Here is an 18,897-nt window from a genome sequence, read left to right as displayed (position 1 = left end):
GTTGAAGAGGCTGTCATTTTTCTATTGAAAGGTTATTGCTACTTTGTCATAGATAAAGTGACCATAGGTGCCTGTGTTCATTTCTGTGTCTTCAATTCTCTGCCATTGATCTCCCTGCCTATTTATCTCTGTACCAATACAATGGAGTGTTTATCTCATTTGATCTATAATACATTTTAGGTTAGAGATGTTAATTCTCCTTGAAATTCTCTTATTGTTTATTGTTAATAGTAGTTTTCACTACCCTTTTTGTTGTTGTTGTTATTAAAATGAAACTCTAATTTTCTCTTTCAAACTCCAAGAAGAATTTAGTTGGAAATTTGTTGGGAATTGCACTGTATCTGTAGATTGCTTTTGGCAAGATGGGCATTTTTACTATGTTGATTCTTCTAGGCCATGAGCATAGGAGATATTTCCATTCTGAGACCTTTGTCAATTTCATCCTTCAGAGACTTTAAGTTCTTGTAATATAGATTTTTTACTTGCTGGTTTAGGGTCAGCCAAGTATCTTATATTGTTTGTGATTATTATCAAGGGCATTGTTATTATATTTTCATTATCATCCCGTTTAAACTTTGAGTAGAGGAAGGCTACTGATTTTTTTTTTTTTTTTTAGTTAATTTTATATCCAGACAATTTACTGATATTGTTTATCATCTGTAGGAATTCTCTGGTGGAATTTTTGCAGTCACTGAAGTAAACTATCATATCACTTAAAAATAGTGATATTTTGACTTCTTTTCTGATTTGTATTCTGTGACTTTCTTTTTCGCTCTAATTACTCTGGCTTTGATTTCTTGTAATATATTGAATAGGTGGAGGGAGAGTGGACATTATTGTCTAGACCCTGAATTTACAGAGATTGTTTAAAGTATCTCAGCATTTAGTTTGAAGTTGGCTACTATTTTGCTGTGCGATGCCTGTACTATGTTTAGTATGGGCCTTGAATTCCTGATCTTTTTAAGATGTTTAGCATGAGGTGATATTGAAATTTGTCAAATGTTTTATAAGTACCTAAAGAGAGGATACTTTTTCTTTGATTTTGTTTATATAATAGATTATATTGACATATTTCCTTTTATGGAACCATTCCTGCATCTCTCAGATAAAGCCTACTTGACCATGGTGAATGATCATTTTGATGGGTTCTTGGATTAAGTTTGCAAGAATTTTTTGAGTATTTTTTTACAGGTGTTCATAAGGGAAAATGGTCTGAAGTTCTCTTTCTTTGTAGTGTCTCCTAAGACTGATGTGGGTACTGTTCTGTATGTTCCCATTTTGTGGAATAATTTGAAGTGTATTGCTAGTAGATCCAGGGTTCTGAGGATTTTTTTTTTTTTTTTGTTTTGTTTTGTTTTTTTTTTTTTTTTTTTTTTTTTTTTCTTTTTTTCTTTAGGTTCTATGGGACTCTTTCTATGGTTTATCTAATCCTAATTGACCTTTGGTACCTGGTATCTGTCTAGAAACTTGTTTATTTCCTCTAGATTCTCCAGGTTTGTTGAATGAAGGTTTTTATAGAAGGATCTGATGATGCCGTGAATTTCCTCTGTTTCTGTTGTTAGGTCTCACTTTCATTTCTGATTTTGTTAATTTAAACACACTCTCTGTCCTCTACTTAGTCTAGTTTAAGTTATCAATCTTGTTGACTTTTTTCAATCAAGCAGTTACAATTTTTGTTGATTCTTTGTATAGATCATTTTGTTTCTACTTGGTTTATTTCAGTTCTAAGTTTGATTATTTACATTTGTCTACGCCTATTGGGGTATATTTGATTCTTTTTGTTCTCGAGCTTACAGGTGTTCTGTCAAGCTGTTAAGATTATTTACTTCTACTTAAATCTTTGTAACTTTTTTTTTTTTGACTGAATATACTGACATCTGTGAAATACTGAGAAGATGTTATATTCTTTTATTTTAGGATGAAATGTTCTATAAATGTCTGTTTAAACCATTTGGAATATAACTTCTGTTTATTTTACTTTGTCTTTGTTTGATTTCTGCTTTTATGATCTGTCCATTAATGTGAGTGGGGTGTTGATGTCTTCCAGTATTATTCTATGTGGTGAAATATATGCTTTGAGCTTTCAGAGAGTTTCTTTTATGAATGTGAGTGTCCCTCTATTTGGATCATAGATGTCCAGGATTGAGAGTACATCTTGATATATTTTTCCTATGCAAAAATTTCCTTCCTTGTCTTTTACAATAACTTTTGTTTAAAAATCTATTTTATTTGAAATTAGGCTGGATAATACAGCTTTTTTCTTGGAACTATTTGCTAGGAAAGTATTTTGTTTTCCCAACCTTTCTTTACTCTGAGGTAGTACCTGTCTTTGTTGCTGAGTTGTGTTTCTTGTATGCATCAAAAACCTGGATTCTGTTTATATATCCAGTATGATAGTCTATGCCTTTTTATAGGGAAACTGATTCTATTGATGTTAAGAGAAATTAAGAAATAGAGATTGTTGTTTCCTAATGTTTTTGTTGTTAGAGATAGAATTATGTTTGTGTGCTTTTCGTTTTTTGGGTGTGTAGCAAGAAGATTATTTTCTTGCTTTTTCTAGTTGTAGTTTCTCTCCTGGCATTGTAGTTTTCCATCTTTTATTATTTTTAGAGCTGAGTTTGTGGACAGTTATGTAAATTTGTTTTTGTCATGGAATATCTTGGTTTCTACATCTCTGCTAATTGAGAGTTTTGTTTGATATAGTCACCTGGGTTGGCATTTGTGTTTTCTTGGAGTCTCTATTATGTCTGTCCAGAATCTTCTAGCTTTTATAATCTGTTGAGAATTCAGGAGTCATTCTGATCACTGTGCCTTTATATATTACTTACCATTTTCCCCACACTACTTTTAATATTTTACTTTTATTTTGAACAATTAGTGTTTTGACTATTATGTGTCAGGAAGAATTTCTTTTCTCTTCCAATCTATTTGGGTTTCTATAGGCTTCTTGAATGTTCATAGTCATCTCTTTCTTTGGAGTATGGAAGTTTCCTTATATAATTATGTTGAAGATATATAGTGGACCTTTTACTTGGTAGTCTTTGATGTCTTCTTCACCTATTATCATTAGGGTTGTTCTTTCCTCCCCAGAGTGTCCTGCATTTCCTAGAAGTTTGAGGTTAGGAGCATTTTGTATTTTCTCTGACTGATATTTCAATATTTTTTATGTAATCTTCTGTCCCTGAGATTCTCTCCTCCATCTTTGTTAGTCTCTTGGTGATGCCTGCATCTATGATCCCTGATCTCTTTACTATGTTTTCTATCTCCAGAGTTGTCTTCTTTGTGATTTCTTTATTGTTTCTATTTTTTAAAACAACTTTATTTTACAAAACAAAGATAAATGTACAGATTTTAAACATTTTTTGCTTAAAATTATACATTTTTGTCAGTACTTTTTTCAGATTTTAACATAATTTTTACATAAAACTATATGAATATATTTTTTACTCAGTACTTGATTTTTTTCAAGTTTTGATTGTATGCCTTGAAAACTTAATAGTTACAATGAGCTAAAGTACATGTAAAACAAAATGTAACATGGAAATAGTTAACGTTTTATGTTTTGTAAATATTTTTTTGTTTTGTTTTGTTTTCTTTGTTTCTAGGACTTCATACAGTCTGTGAGTTGTTTCTGGAGGAGTGCAAGCCTCTGGGGTTAACATTCCACTATCAGTGACTGCATATTATGTCTGTTCTTTTGTGACTGGGTTATCTCACTCAGGATGATATTCTCTAGATGCAGCCATTTTCTTAAGAATTTGGTTAAGTCATTGTTTCTGGTGGCTGAGTACTATTCCATTGTGTATATGTACCACAATTTTTGTATCCATTCATCTTCTGAAGGACATCTGGGTTCCTTCCAGCTTCTGGCTATTATAAATAGAGCCGCTATGAACATTGTGGTGCATATACCTTTGTTGTGTATTAAAGTGTCTCTGGGGTATATGCCCAGTAGTGGAATAGCTGGGTCTTCAGGTAGTACTATATCCAATTTTCTGAGGTATCACCAGACAGATTTCCAGAGTGGTTGTATTAGCTTGCAACCCCACCAACAGTGGAGAAGTGTTCCTCTTTCTCCGCAGCCTCGCCAGCATCTGCTGTCATCTGAGTTTTGGATCTTGGCCAATCTGACTGGTATGAGGTGGAATATCAGGGTTGTTTTGATTTGCATTTCCCTGATGGCTAAGGATGTTGAGCACTTCCTCAGATGTTTCTCGGCCATTCAGTGTTCCTCATCTATTTTTGATTTAGTTTTTTCACCTTTTTGGTTTTGTTTTTATATAGCTCTTAAGTAATTCTTGTGTTTCTTTTTGGAGGGCTTCTCCTGGTTCTCCTGTAATTGTTTAATGGCTTCTTAAATAATCCATGTGCTTCTCTGGAGGACCTTCAACATCATCCTGAAGTATGGTTTTAAGTCCAAGATATTTTTATTGTTGTTGTTGTTTTGTGTGTGTGTGTGTGTCTGTGTGTGTGTGTGTGCATGTGTGTGTTGAGATATCCACTACTTGCTACTGTGGGAGAACTAGTTTCTTATGTTGCCAGATTTTCTTGCTTTCCATTGTTTTAATACTTATACTTGTGTCTCGCTATCTTGTTATCCGTGATGCTAGGTGTTCTTGTTTTCTTTGACTGGAGCCTTTCACTCCTCTAGGTCCATGGGTCTGTTGTCTCAGGAGACAGATTGCTACTGGGTGTTCAGTTCTCTGCCGTTAAGCTAGGAGTTCTGATGTTTGTGGCTTACCTTTGGCTCTGTGCTTGAACAGTCTGTTCCCATTCAGCATTATGCTACCTGCATCTTAGGAGTTCCTTGAAGTTAAGTACCAGATAGTCAGTGGAGAGGAAGTGGGGACTCACCCATGGGCTCAGGTGGGTGAGCACTCCTGAGGCTCCTTTGGGTGCTTAGCAATCTGCTCGAATGCAGTGATTCCTCATTTTGGTGGTCTGGTTATATTTCTACTTCTAAGATAGAAAAAATCTCCAGTTGATATTCATTTGCAAATGAATTTTTTTAAGAGTGTCTCATAGGAGAAGCAAAGTTTCACTAGAGAATAGGCTGAGAAAACTGATAGAAAACAATTAAAGAATGTACTCAATAAATTATCATCATTGGCAGTTTCCTGTTTCATAATTCCATACTAAAGATTCTTTTAAAAATGTAATGTTAAATTTCAATTTGTTTTCTATAAAATCATAAAAGACTGTGTATGTTTTATGCATATGCATAGACTCTGTATTTTTCTATGTGTGTCAGCTCTGCAATGTCTGGAGGATATTGTTTTCTTGGAGTCAACCACCATTTCTGTTTTGCTTTTCTGCCTCCTCTTTCATATACATCCCTGAACCTTGAATGCAGCAATCACATAAAGACATCCCCATTAAGTGTGAGTGCTCAGTTCTCTACTTTCCTGTACATTGTCCAGTTCAAGATCTCTGTGTCAATACCCAACAACTGTAAAGAGAAGTTTCTCTGATAAGGGTTGAAAAATACTGTTGTGAATCATTTCATTGTTATGTTTATTAAACAGAATAATAGCAATAGTTTCTTATACGTTTTTATTGGCCATTTTAGCAGTGTCATGTCATGAATTGGCTTTATCTCTAAGAATGATCTGCAATGTTTATTAATATTTCTGTACTGATTTAGACAGGAATAAGTTTATACCTTACTTAAGAAATGCTTAAGGTAAAACCAACTCAGTCATTCTAGATGTAATAGCATATTGTGAGCTCAATACTCAAATCAGCAGAGCAGTAAATTTAAAGCCAATTTTTAGGATGATTTTGGCTGAACTGCCTAGAGTCCCTCCCAAGGCTGATTTCTGACTACAGTTTTATGGGCTTCAGTGCATATATTTTCTTTGTTAGAATGTTAAGTTCTCATAGAGCAGGACATTAGCCTTCCTGAATGAAATGTGCACCAAAATGGAGGCTTAAAATAGTTAGTTTTAAATGATGAATTTATCAGAGGATATATAATTTTAATTTAATTTCTATGAAGAAATATCATGGCAATCTTGAAGAAATTTTATCAAAAATATATTGATTAAGGTTGCATAAACTATTACATCTTTTTGACATTGTAATATGCATCATGTGACTTCTTCCGTAGACAAATATCCATGCATCATTACAACAACAAAAGTTCTTATATAGTCATAAAGTAATAAAACCTGGTAATTAAGTGGTTACAGTTTGATATGAGACAGTGCTGGGCTGAAATCTAAAATATATTTGAAGCATCACATTTTGCTTTCCCCTAGGACAGGATGAGATGAGAGTCACACTCAAAATTTACAAATAAATGGCTTAGGCTTAGCCCAGAGTATTTTTATGTAATTATCCTTAGACCTATGTCAGGAAGTGTTTTAGCTATCATACAATATAATATTTTGTATTCCTAGGCCTTAAATGATTCAGCTTCTAGCCTCTTTCTGCTAACTCAAAACTAAAATGTTTCAGCCTCTGAGACTTAAGTCACCAAATGTAAATTTAAATGTTATTAACCAAATATGATTAACCTCTTGTAGAATTAATGCTGTACATTCTCACTCTTTCTATGTCTTTCTAAATTCTGGCTGGCTAGGTCAATAAAGCTGTTTTACTCAGACTCACCCTCAAATTTACTGATTCAATCTGGATTCACTCTGCTTCTCACAGAATTCCTCTTCTTGGCATTGTTTCGACTTGTTTTAATCTTCTCATTCTCTGGTTTCAACTGTCTCTGGTGACTTGCAGTCAACTGCACCAAAATCAACTCCACTAAATTGAAATGACTCTCAACTGAATTAACTCCCAACTTACTCTCTCTCCCTGCAGTGTTCTTAATAGCATTTCCTGGGAGCTGGACATCTTTTATCTCTGATTTATAACTTTGCCCATCAATTCTATTAAAGCTGTGCATTAAAGGCATGTCTGCATTTCAGTCAGATCACTTAGACCTGAAAGGTCTTTGGATGTGATCCCTTGATAGAACAGTCATGTGCTTAGATGCAAATTTCTCTACACAGTTCAACAGGTTCTATGTAGTGTAACTATGTGAAAACTCTTCATATCTCTGTGATGAAAAGAATATTAAAATACTCACCATTGACATTTACAAAGCTCTTCTGATTTAGGGAAATCTGTGTAATAACACACATTTCAATAGCTCTTCAAACTGAGATGAGATTTATATTTGAATTAATATACTAATATATATATATATATATGATGTTAAATGAATAATAATATATGAAGAATAAAATGTTCGTCTTAATTTTTTTTAAATTATGAATTTATAATTCAAACACAAGAATGTTAAGTAAGGATATAGGAAAAACTATGTTGAAGTCAGTTGTTAGTCTTAGGAATACTTTATAACTTTTATTTATTATGTAGATGTTATAGATAACACAGCATCTTAAGGTGAGTTTTTAATATGTATGTATTATCTCTATTACTTAGTAAATCTAGATATAAATTTTGGAGCATAAATGTAACTCTGACTTGCTTACTTGTTTCTCACATTTGAGTTTTTGTTTGCTTTTGAACTTGAAATTAAGATAATAATTTCTTTATAAATATAATTTCAAAAACAACTGATAGAGGTTGGTGTAAGTATGATAAATGTTGTATATAATAATGCAATGTTTAGTTTGGGCATTCATTGTAACAAAGTGATATGAATCCATGGGTCAGAGGCTGTGAAATGCCATGGGTAAGCAAACAGAGAGATTTCCTAGAGGGCCAGATTAGGAGCAAGATGGCACAGACGCAGGACACCAACAGGAAAGTCTGTTACTACTATGTTGGATGGGGATGGTGGAAACTACTGTTATGGACAAGGGCACCCATTGAAATCTCACTGAATTCGCATGACTCACAATTTGCTGCTCAACAATGGTCTCTACAGAAAAATGAAAACCTATTATCCTCACAAAGACAATGCTGAAGAGATGACCAAGTATCACAATGATGACTACATTAAATTCTTGTGTTCTATTCACCCAGATAATATGTCGGAATACAGCAAGCAGATGAAGAGATTCAAAGTTGGTGAGGTATTTGATGGTTTGTTTGAGTTTTGTTAGTTGTCCACAAGTTTCAATTGCTGTGAAACTTAAGAACCAGAAGGCAGACATATCTGTGAGCTGGGTTGGGGGCCTGCACCATGCAAAGAACTCTGGAGCATCTGGCTGCCGCATCAGTGGTATTGTCTTGACCATTTTGGAACTTCTAAAATATCACCAGAGGGTGCAGTATATCAGCATTGATATTCACCTTAATGATTTTGTGGAATAGGTCTTCTACATTTCAGACAGGGTCATGACTGTGTCCTTTCATAAATACAGAGAGTACTTCCCAGGAACCGGGACCTACAAGACATTGGGACTGGCAAATTCAAATATTACACTGTAAATACTCACTGCAAGACTGCATTGATGATGAGTCCTATGAAGCCAACTTCAAGCCAGTCATGCCCAAAGTAATAGAAATGTTATAGCTTAGTTCAGCAGTCTTAGAGCGTGGCTCAGATTACTTGTCTGGAGATTGATTAGGTTGTTTCACTTGGAACTTCAAAGGGCATGGCAATTGTGTGGAGTTCCTGAAGAGTTTCAGTCCGTCTATGCTAATGCTATGCGGGATATTGCTCAGTTCTGAACTTATGAAACAGCTGGATCCTTAGACACAGAGATCCCAAATGAGATCCCTACTGACTACTTTGAATACTTTGGACAAAATTTCAAGATTCACATCAACTTTTCCAATATGAATAACACTAATGAATACCTTGGAAAGATCAAGCAGTGGCTCTTTGAGAACTTAAGAATGTTACACTTTGTCCCTGGAGTCCACACGTAGGCCATATTGAGGATAACATTACAGAAGATGATATTGATGAGGATGAGGAAGACCCTGACAAAGGAATTTCCTTCTGCTTCTCTGGCACACACATTGCCTGTGAGGAAGAATTTTCTTATTCAGATGAGGAGGGAGAAGGTGGTCACAAGAACACTTATAACTTCAAAAAAAAAAAAAGCCAAAAGATTCAAAACAGAGGATGAGAAAGCAAAAGATTCAAAAAAAAAAAAAAAAAAAAAAAAAAAAAAAAAAAAAAAGCCACAGAAGAGGAAAAACCAAAAAAGGAGAAGAAGCCAAAGGGGACACAAAACTATTGTTGAGTTGGTCTGTGAAAGGTCTGCAGCTCCATCTTCTACCCAAGTCACTCACTTTCCCTCCATTTCTCATATTTTAGATTTTATATTCCACAGTGTATTTATATAAAACATGTTAAATACAATATCTCCAAGAACTAGATAAGAACCAGAGCCATAGATCTTGGAACTGTGATTTCATTTCTGGAATCTTCCCACATCATCAGGCATTTTATTCCTCCAGTTTTCATGATTCTGTCACTTTCCTTACTACTGTTTCACTCTGCTGTAACTCTAATAGCATGTTCAGTGTAAGGGCAGAAACTCACCCTTGAGTCATGTCTGGTGCACTGATAATATCTATTCTCTCTGCCATGTGAAAAGCTTGGGAAGGATTATTTTAAACTCAGTGTCAGCTTAATTAAAAAATGGGTTTCAGGCCAATAAGGTCCTATATTTACCATATATGGATTATATCTCACATCTATAATACATACATATTACATATATGAATATAATATGCTATACATTTACCTTAATTCTGTTAGTACTATATATATATAATATAAAATATTAAACAAGGGCTGTATGTGTTGCTTAGACATAGAGCTTATTTGTCAATTCATGTGAACTGTGAATTTGTAAATCTACAAAAGCTAAACAAAGCAAAATCTCTGCCTTTCATTTATGTGTTACTTTGCCTTAAGTCTAGTCCTCTATGCATAACTTACCTATTCATTGAGGACCCGCATGTTTCCAAAACACCTCTCACTTTATGTCAGCTTAGACTTTAGGTAGTATTTGACAGGAATTACAATCTCCCTTGAAAATCCCTGCAATTTTTGGCTATTTCTGTGGTAAGTCCAGAATCTCTTATTTTCCAATTTTATCAACCCCTGTTTCAGTTAATGATTAAAAAGAAAAATGTATATTTCTGCATAGTGTGAATTCTTTTTTCTTTTGGTGGTGCTGGGGAATAAAACCTGTGGAATTGTAGCACTAAGCTATTTCTCCCAGGTTTGTCAGACACTGTTTCACATGGTAGAGTGGCAGGAATACATTAACTGTAACTGTATAAGTTCTTAGCTTCATTATATCTGTATCATGATGGTGAGAAAAGTATTTTCATTCTACTCTGTATCTCAATTTCATTACAATGGATTTGTACAACTGAAGAATACAAAATAGCATTACAATGAGGGTTAAAAAGCCCTTATGGAACATCACTGTATACAGTGAGTGCTATATAAGCCTAATCGTCATCCTCAACAGCATTAATTGTTATTAATATATACACAAGACCATCTATTAAAAAAAAATAAAGAACCAGAGCCAGAGGATTCCAAGGCAATGATCCTAGGAGAACTCTTCCAAGAGCTTCCTTGTCTGTCATTCCCCAGGTTTTGATTTTGAACTACATTGGGTCAAAATAGAAATAAAACAATCAGAAGGCAAAATCCTGAATTGCCAAATGTCTGCTTCGAAGCTCTGTTCAGATTTCCTTATTAAGCTTTTTAGAAGGGGTGACTGGGCCTTCTTTGACCCCTCTTTACTCTTGGGTAATATCAGCCATTTTTAGATTAGATATGTTTATACATTCCCACCCATTCTGGGTAAGCAGAAAAAACAACTTACATTGCCAGATCTTCCCCCAATTCTGTAGGTGGATGTTATAAGCCTAGTGTCCTTATTGAGATATTTTTATCTTATGTAACTCTTTGTAATGAAAGAACATATATCCTTACCCTCATGAAATGAATCAGTTTTATGAATAATTTTATTTAGATTTTCAATCATTAAACTTTTAGTTGATATTTAGAGAAGAGATATTTTGAGATATTTAGAGAAAAGTGGTATGATTATCAACATTCATAGGTTATTATGAACTACTTGAAATCATGCACAGGTACTGAAAAAATTTACAGAGAGGATTCAAGATCTCTCTTTCCTTATTCAACATGGCAGGGATTAATAGCAACATAAGGATAGATGAGTGTAGCACTTTCGGGTAAATGGCTGTTAATGCAGCTTCGCTCTAAAAAACACTTGCTTATTTTCCTGTGTCTTTGTAAAGTAGCAATGAGTACCATAAACGTGACATATTAAACTTTCTTAAAATGGCTATAAAATAAAAAAGAAATAAATAAAAAAATAAACAGCCGAAGCTACAGGAACTTCAGGATATAAAAGCAACTATGATTGCACAATTCTCATTTTTCTTTGTTTTTGTTTTTCTTTTATTTTTTAAGATCCAAGGAAGTTTTATTAACTTTAAGACAACCTTTCATGAAACACACCACTGACGCAGCTAACAGATTATGATACTAAAAGTTCATGGCTTGGTAGGTATAGTTTGTAAACCTATAATCCCAGCACATGGAAAGGGAAGCAATTTTCCATTTTTTTTTTTTTTTGAAGTATACTATACTCCTTCTTTTTTTGTTTTTCACTCTTATGTCTCATTGATTTGAAGCTGATGAATGTGGCCATCTGAAACATCTCACATAAATGTTCTAGAACAACTACCACTGAAGTCAATGATATAGAAATGCAAGAATTGTCAATAAGCCATGACAAAAATGCTCAGGTAAAAATTTAAGCCATCATGTTTTCCCACATAAGTTAAAACATGCCCAATGCCTGATCAAAGGTGCTCTCAAGGAAAATAATTGGTAAATACCAAAGCTCAAATTTCCAACAAGCAATGATGAGACATGTCCCTTTCTGCTATAAAGCAGAGAATAGTGTGGAATACATTTTTAACCATCCAATGGAAATAAAATATATCCTTTTTCTTTCCCTTCAGAGTAATTGTTTTCAGGCCAGGTCTTCCTGTGTTTCCAGTACTTTGAAACAACCAATGACCTATCAGTTTCAAGTTCTGTCATTGAGAGCTAAATGAGGAGCAATATTAAGATTTTCTCTGTCACTCCAGTCCTCAGAGGTAGAGCAGAGGCTCTCTAAAGAACTAGAGTCCTATTACTGTCTTATTACTAAGTCTTAATGAGAAGATACCTAATGCAGACAGATGTCACGTGCAAGGCACACAGCTCTCTAGGATGATGTCCTGTTAGAAAGATAAACAGCAGGCCTAAACAGAGTCTGAGGCCACATAGAAAATGCTTAAAACATCAAATTTTTAATATAAATGCTTCTGTCAGTCCAAAAAATTATAAAACATCACAGTAATTGAAAAAAAAACTCATTATAATTAAAAATAAATTATTTTAAATTTCTATCACAGAAACAGAAAAGGCTATTACACTTATGTTTGATACTTGAAAAATATAGAAACTTAGAGCAAATATAGTTATTAGTGGATGAAATTGTTTTATAGATAATGTAAAGAACCTGACTATGGAGTGCATCACAATAAGGCAGACTAAAAAATAAAGTAAATTTAAAATTAAAATAATATTGTACTCATGTATATGGAACAAAAATTGGTAAAAAATGATTGTATAAGAATAAAACTAAGTAAGTAGAAGCAACCACAATATAATAGGGTCTCAAGAGCTTTGGGCATAAGTGTTACAAAAAAGCTCATAAAAATGAGAAGAGCAAGGAGAACTGAAATATTATTATGTTATTATTAAAGCACAGAAGATTGTTAATAAAATATGTATTATTATTTTTGTTCATTTTAGTGAAAATTTTATATAATCTAATGTTTTGATCAATTCTATTTTCTGCTCCACCAATTTGGTCTGATCCAATTTTTGTAACCAACTACCAATTTTCCAACCAAGTTCAAGCATTAATAATCCCTTTCTTCAAGCCTCAGGAATTATTTCAGAAGAAGCAAACTGCAGAATCAGAGACTGTGGACCCTGCAGCAAAACATTATCTGCTTGACCAGAGAGGGCTGTGTTAGACTTGTGGTTCTGTGTCTTGAATGACATACACAAGACGTTCACAGGTCCCCATAATTCTTGGGTATAGTAGTTTTAGTGAAGTTTCCAGTACTAGCTGAGAAAGTATTAGCAGTCAATGGCTGCTGAATAAACGGAAGGTAGTTTTATTTAACATGGAGATCCTGAAAAGCTACATAAGACCCAGTAGATTATCCTACACTCATGCATATGCAGGTAGCATTAAGTGGACACAGTCTTTGAAGAGGAAAAAAGAAAAGATTGGAAGGACAACAAACAAACAAAAACAAAAAATAGGTAGAAATCTAATAAGAACAATAATGTCAAAACAAAGCAAAATGAGACAAAATGAAAATACCTAACCAGACCCTCACTTCCACTGAGAATGAGGCAGTGCTGTACAAGCATTAGGCCCTGAATTTGAATTATCAGAACACATGTAGATGTGTATGCACCATGTAGGTATATAGATATCCCACATTGTAGAGAAATAACATGTAATATGTCTTTAGTCCAGATACTCTTACTTTGAGGTAACAGGGTGAGAAAGGCTAATCATTAGAGGTCTGGCAGCCATCTCGGATTATGCAGCAATAACTAAAAGACTCCACCCAAGAATGATAGAGGAAAAAGATCAACACCTGCTCAGCCTCTGATCTCCATCACCTTCTACATTTGTGTTCTCTCATTTTTGTTCTTACTAGATTTTTACTTACTTTTTGTTTTTGTTTGTTTCTTTGTTGTCTTTTCAGTCTTTGGTATTTTCTTTATGTTACTGAGTCCACTTAATGCTCCTTAATGTAGTCTTAACTGGTATATAGGAATACACACAAACACACACACACACAAACACACACACAAACACACACACACACACACAGAGAGAGAGAGAGAGAGAGAGAGAGAGAGAGAGAGAGAGAGAGAGAGAGAGAGATTTCATTATATTAGAAAAATTACTACCTATAATTATGGGTAAATATAAGATTTTCATTATTTTGAAGAAAGTTTTTAATTGCTCTTGTTTGGAACTTTTTAAAAGAAATTCTCACATATGTTCATATTTCTTTCTCAATGTAAGCATAGAAAATAAGTAAAATTACATTGCACTCTATAAAATGTAAAAGAAGGTAAACAGAGATAAAAATTGCAAACTAAGAACTGGTATGAAAGTCATAAAGATAGATATCTATAGGATAGATACTAAAAAGAAAGATAGAAACTTTATTTATAAAACCACTAAAATTTCATGAATATATGCTGGCTCAGAGAGCTGTGACAATATGCCATAGACTGGTGGCTTAAACAACAATTTTTTTTCTACATAGTTTTAGAACTACACATTAACTTCATAGGTCTGCTAATGTGGTCTCTTTGAAAAGTTATAATCTGGGCTTGTATTTGATTACCTCTTCCTGTTGTTACTGTCAGGAAATTTGCTTGGTTCTTGAATTTCAGTAGATTTTAATAACACACACACACCCACAAACACACACAGAAAAAATGACAAAATATGAAAGATTTATTAAGGCAGCAGTATACCTTCAAAAGCACAAGTAAGTGGTGAGCCCAATGGCAAATCAGTTCACAGGTTCTGAAGAATTCTATTCTATTCTTACTCAGCCCATGACATATATCTCTGCTTCTAGAGTGGCAGCTCCAAAAATCACTACCTACAAATAACTACAGCATGTTCACTTGGGATCCGTTTAAAAATCTAAGTAGTTTGTTCTGCATTTAGTTGTTCAAGATCTGATTGATCTCAGGACTATGTTTCTGCATTCTATTGCCTCAAAATTTGAAATGCTGTTATATAAAATTCATGACATCACCAAAGCTGAAGCAAGGAGCTTGTAAGCTTTTTCATATTGAGATCAGTATTCATTACTAGTAATGTCCTCAGAAGTACTATGCATACGTATAGCTATACACATTACTACCTAGCTTAAAGCTTCAAGACATAAGTCCATTATGAAGGTATATAATAAAGTTCTAAAAGTAAGAATGGCTAGGGGGTAATATTAGTGTCCAGTAATGTCACTATAAATGAAGTAATTACTATAATCATTGGATAGATTTTTAGTATGATAAAAAGATTTGTTATGCACTGAATTATGTCTCTTTACATGCATATGCTGCAGCACAAGCTACCAATGTACCTGTATCAGAGAAAAGATGCAGAGTTCAGAGAGGTCACAACAATGCAGCCTTAATGCAACAGCACAAAGCACTCCCTTGTGAAACAAATAAAGTTCCTGTGATTCCATGAAAAGATAAGTAGAAACAAATGTCAAGGGATATCTCATTGTAAATTTTTCATCAGTATTTTTACAACTTTTAGAAATCAGATGAAATACATATCTGTTGTTAAAGATACCCATTCTGAGGTATTCAACAATGGAGTGTGAGCAGACTAATAAATATCTCCAACTATCCCCAAATCATAACCAGAACTTAGTGTGTATAATAGAAAAAGACCTATCTCAAGAAGATATGAAGCTAATGCAGTAAAAATGAAATATGGAGGCACAAATCAACTGCTATGGTGGAAAGAATCAAAAATTGACCAAATAGGAAGAAGTGACCAGATTGGGAACTACTGGACGGTTTTGTGAGTTTACAGAAAAGACACACGACTGAGCCAATGATACACATATCAATTTATTGTACATCTCAGGGTATAAAAAAAAACACCAATCATTTAAATATTTGGATCCAAAAACATATCTCACAAAATTGAGGTAAATATAGAATAAACCCTCAGTTATTCACAGTGAAACATGTTTTACATAAACAATGGTAAAATAAAAAGGTTTAAATTTAATTATTAAGAAACAAACCTGGCAACTTTGGGGCGCAGAAGAGGGCTGGGCACATCTGCCATCCGGACCAGCAATTCCTAAAGTTTTAAAGACTGGTGAGTAGGAGATCTGGGCAGCCAGAAAGCAGAGAGATCTCTGCTGAGTGCTCACAGAAAGCGAGCCTCCGCCCAGCCTGATCCAGGGACCAGGAGCACAGCATTGGAAACTCTGCTTCCACCCAGCAAATTTGGGGTGCAGAACAGGGCTCGGCCCATCTGTCACCTGAACCAGTGGAGATCCAAGGACACAGTCCAGATATAATGGAAAGGCAAAAATATATCACTGACCACCAGATGGAAAGAGGAAAGTGAAAGAGTATATCCCAAGGAAACCAAGACAACCTGGCAACACCAGATCCCAGCTCTCCCATAAAAGCAAACATCAGAATGCCAAACACTCCAGAAAAAAGATGACACAGACCTGAAATCATACCTCAAGACACTGAAAGAGATACTTAAACAAGAATGGGAGCAAAAGCCAAAAGAATCAGAAGCTTTTAAAGAGGAAACAAGAAAAACACTCAAAGAATTCAAGAACTAGAAGAAAACAGAAACAAAGAGATGAAGGAATGGAAGAGGAAATAGAAAATGGAAATTGACACAATAAAGAAAACACTAAAAGAGATAACTCTAGAGGAAAAACACCTAAAAAAAAAAAAGAGGAGTCACAGTAGCAAGCAATTCCAATAGACTACAAGAGATGGAAGAGAGAATCTCGGGGGCAGAAGACAACATTGTAAACATAGACAAAACAGCCAGAGAAGATGCAAAAAACAAAGAGCTCCTAACCCAAAATGTCAAGGAGATCCAGGACACAATGAAAAGACCGAACCTAAGGATAATAGGAATAGAAGAGGGAAAAGAGTATCAACTAAAAGGCACAGTAAATATCTTCAACAAAATCATAGAAGAACACTTCCCTACCCCTAAGAATGAGATGACCACGAGCATAAAAGAAGCCTTCTGAACTCCAAATAGGTTAGGCCAGAAAAGAAATATCTCCAGACACATAATGGTCAAAATACCAAACGCCCAAAGTAAAGAAAGAATACTAAAAGCAGTAAGGAAAAAAGGTCAGGTAACATATAAAGGCAGGCCAATCAGAATCACACACGATTTCTCTTCAGAGACTATGAAAGGTAGAAGAGCCTGGACAGACATCATGTATGCCCAAAGAGAGCACAAGTGCCAGCCCACGCTGCTATACCCAGCAAAACTATCAATCACCATAGATGGAGAGATCAAGATATTTCAAGACAAATCTAAATTTACACAATATCTGACCACAAACCCAACACTACAACGAATTATAGGTGGAAAACCCAATATAATGAGGTGAAACACATCCTATTAAAAACAAGAAAACTCCTAAGCAAGAAAACCAAAAGAAGAAAAAGACACAGACACAACTCAAATCTACAAAAGCAATAATAGCAGGAAACAGAAACAACTATTCCTTGATATCTCTTAACTTAAATGGTCTCAACTCCACAATAAAGAGACATAGACTATCAGACTGGATACATAAACAAAATCCAGCCTTTTGCTGCATACAAGAAACTCATCTCAGATACAAAGACAGATACTATCTCAGAGTTAAAGGGTGGGAAAAAAACTTCCAAGCAAACAGCCCCAAGAAGCAAGCTGGAATGGTTATTCTAATATCGAATGAAGTAAATTTTCAACCAAAGTTATCAAAAAATATAAGGAAGGACACTATTTACTCATTACTGGGTACATCTGTCAGAAGGAACTCTCAAACCTTAACATATATGCTCCAAATAAAAAAACACCTACATTCATAAAAGAAACCCTACTGAAGCTCAAAAAATACATTTCACTCCACACAATAATAGTGGGAGACTTTAGTACTTCACTCTCTCCAATGGACAGATCATTGAAAAAGAAACTAAACAAGGACACTGCAAAAGGAACAAAGACTTTGAATCAATAAGAATTAATAGATAGCTACAGAACTTATCATCCTAAAGTAAAAGAATATGCTTTCTTCTCAGCACCCCATGGCACCTTCTCAAAAATTGACCACATAATTGGACACAGAACGAGCCTAAATCAATATAAGTAGGTTTAGATACTCCCATGCATCTTTTCAGATCACCATGGCCTACAGCTGGTGTTTAATAACAACAAAGACAAAAAAAAAAGCCCACATACACATGGAAACTAGACAACACTCAGTTAAAAAATAGCAGGGTCAAAGAAAAAATAAAGAAAGCAATTAAAGATTTACTAGAATACAATGAAAATTAAAACACAACATTTCCAAACATATGTGATCCAATGAAAGCAATACTGAGAGGAAAACTCATAGCCCTAAGTGCTTCCAAAAAGAAACTGGAGAGAGCATATATCAGCAACTTGACAGCACAGCTAAAAGCTCTAGAACAAAAGGAAGCAGATATACCCAAGAAGAGTAGACTGCAAGAAATAATCAAAACTAGGACAGAAAAAAGACCAAAGAGAAACAAAAAGAACCATTAAAAAAATCAACAATACCAAGAGTTGGTTCTTTGAGAAAATCAACAAGATTGATAAACCCGAGCCAGACTAACTAGAAGGAAAAGAGAGAGTAAACAAATAACAAAATCAGAAAGGAACGTGGAGACATAACAACTGAAACTGAGGAAATTCAGAAAATCATCAGAACCTACTACAAAATCCAGTACTCCACAAGTTGGAAATCTGGAGGTAATGGATGAATTCCTATTCAGATACAAGATCATAAAGTTAAACCAGGACCAAGTAAACCATCTAAATAATTCCATAACACTTAAGGAAATAGAAAAAATCATCAAAAGCCTCCCAACTAAAAAAAGTCCAGGTCTAAACAGGTTCAATGAAAAATTTTATCAGACATTAATTGAGGATGTAACACCAATACTCTCTGAATTATTCCACAAGATAGAATCAAATGGAATACTACCTAACTCATTTTTTGAGGCTACAATAACGCACGTTCCTAAACCCCACCAAGACCCTACAAGGAAAGAGTACTTCAGACCAATCTCACTTA

The 18,897-nt window shown here is 34.4% G+C and overlaps 1 pseudogene across 1 annotated transcript in view; it reads left to right on the top strand.

Moving 5' to 3' along the window:
• Window positions 1–7,741: 7,741 nt before the first annotated feature.
• LOC308429714 (histone deacetylase 1-like) overlaps window positions 7,742–18,897 on the top strand; it is a 127,915-nt pseudogene continuing 116,759 nt past the window's right edge. The window contains exons 1-2 of the transcript in view: window positions 7,742–9,176; window positions 11,652–11,721. The product of the transcript in view is annotated as a histone deacetylase 1-like (transcript). The remainder of the gene's footprint in view (window positions 9,177–11,651; window positions 11,722–18,897) is intronic.

The sequence above is a fragment of the Micromys minutus genome (genome assembly GCF_963924665.1).
Source record: "Micromys minutus genome assembly, chromosome: 14".
In the NCBI taxonomy this organism is placed as follows: domain Eukaryota; kingdom Metazoa; phylum Chordata; class Mammalia; order Rodentia; family Muridae; genus Micromys; species Micromys minutus.
Note: the sequence above shows the minus strand (reverse complement) of the source record. Positions and strands in the feature narration are given on the sequence as shown.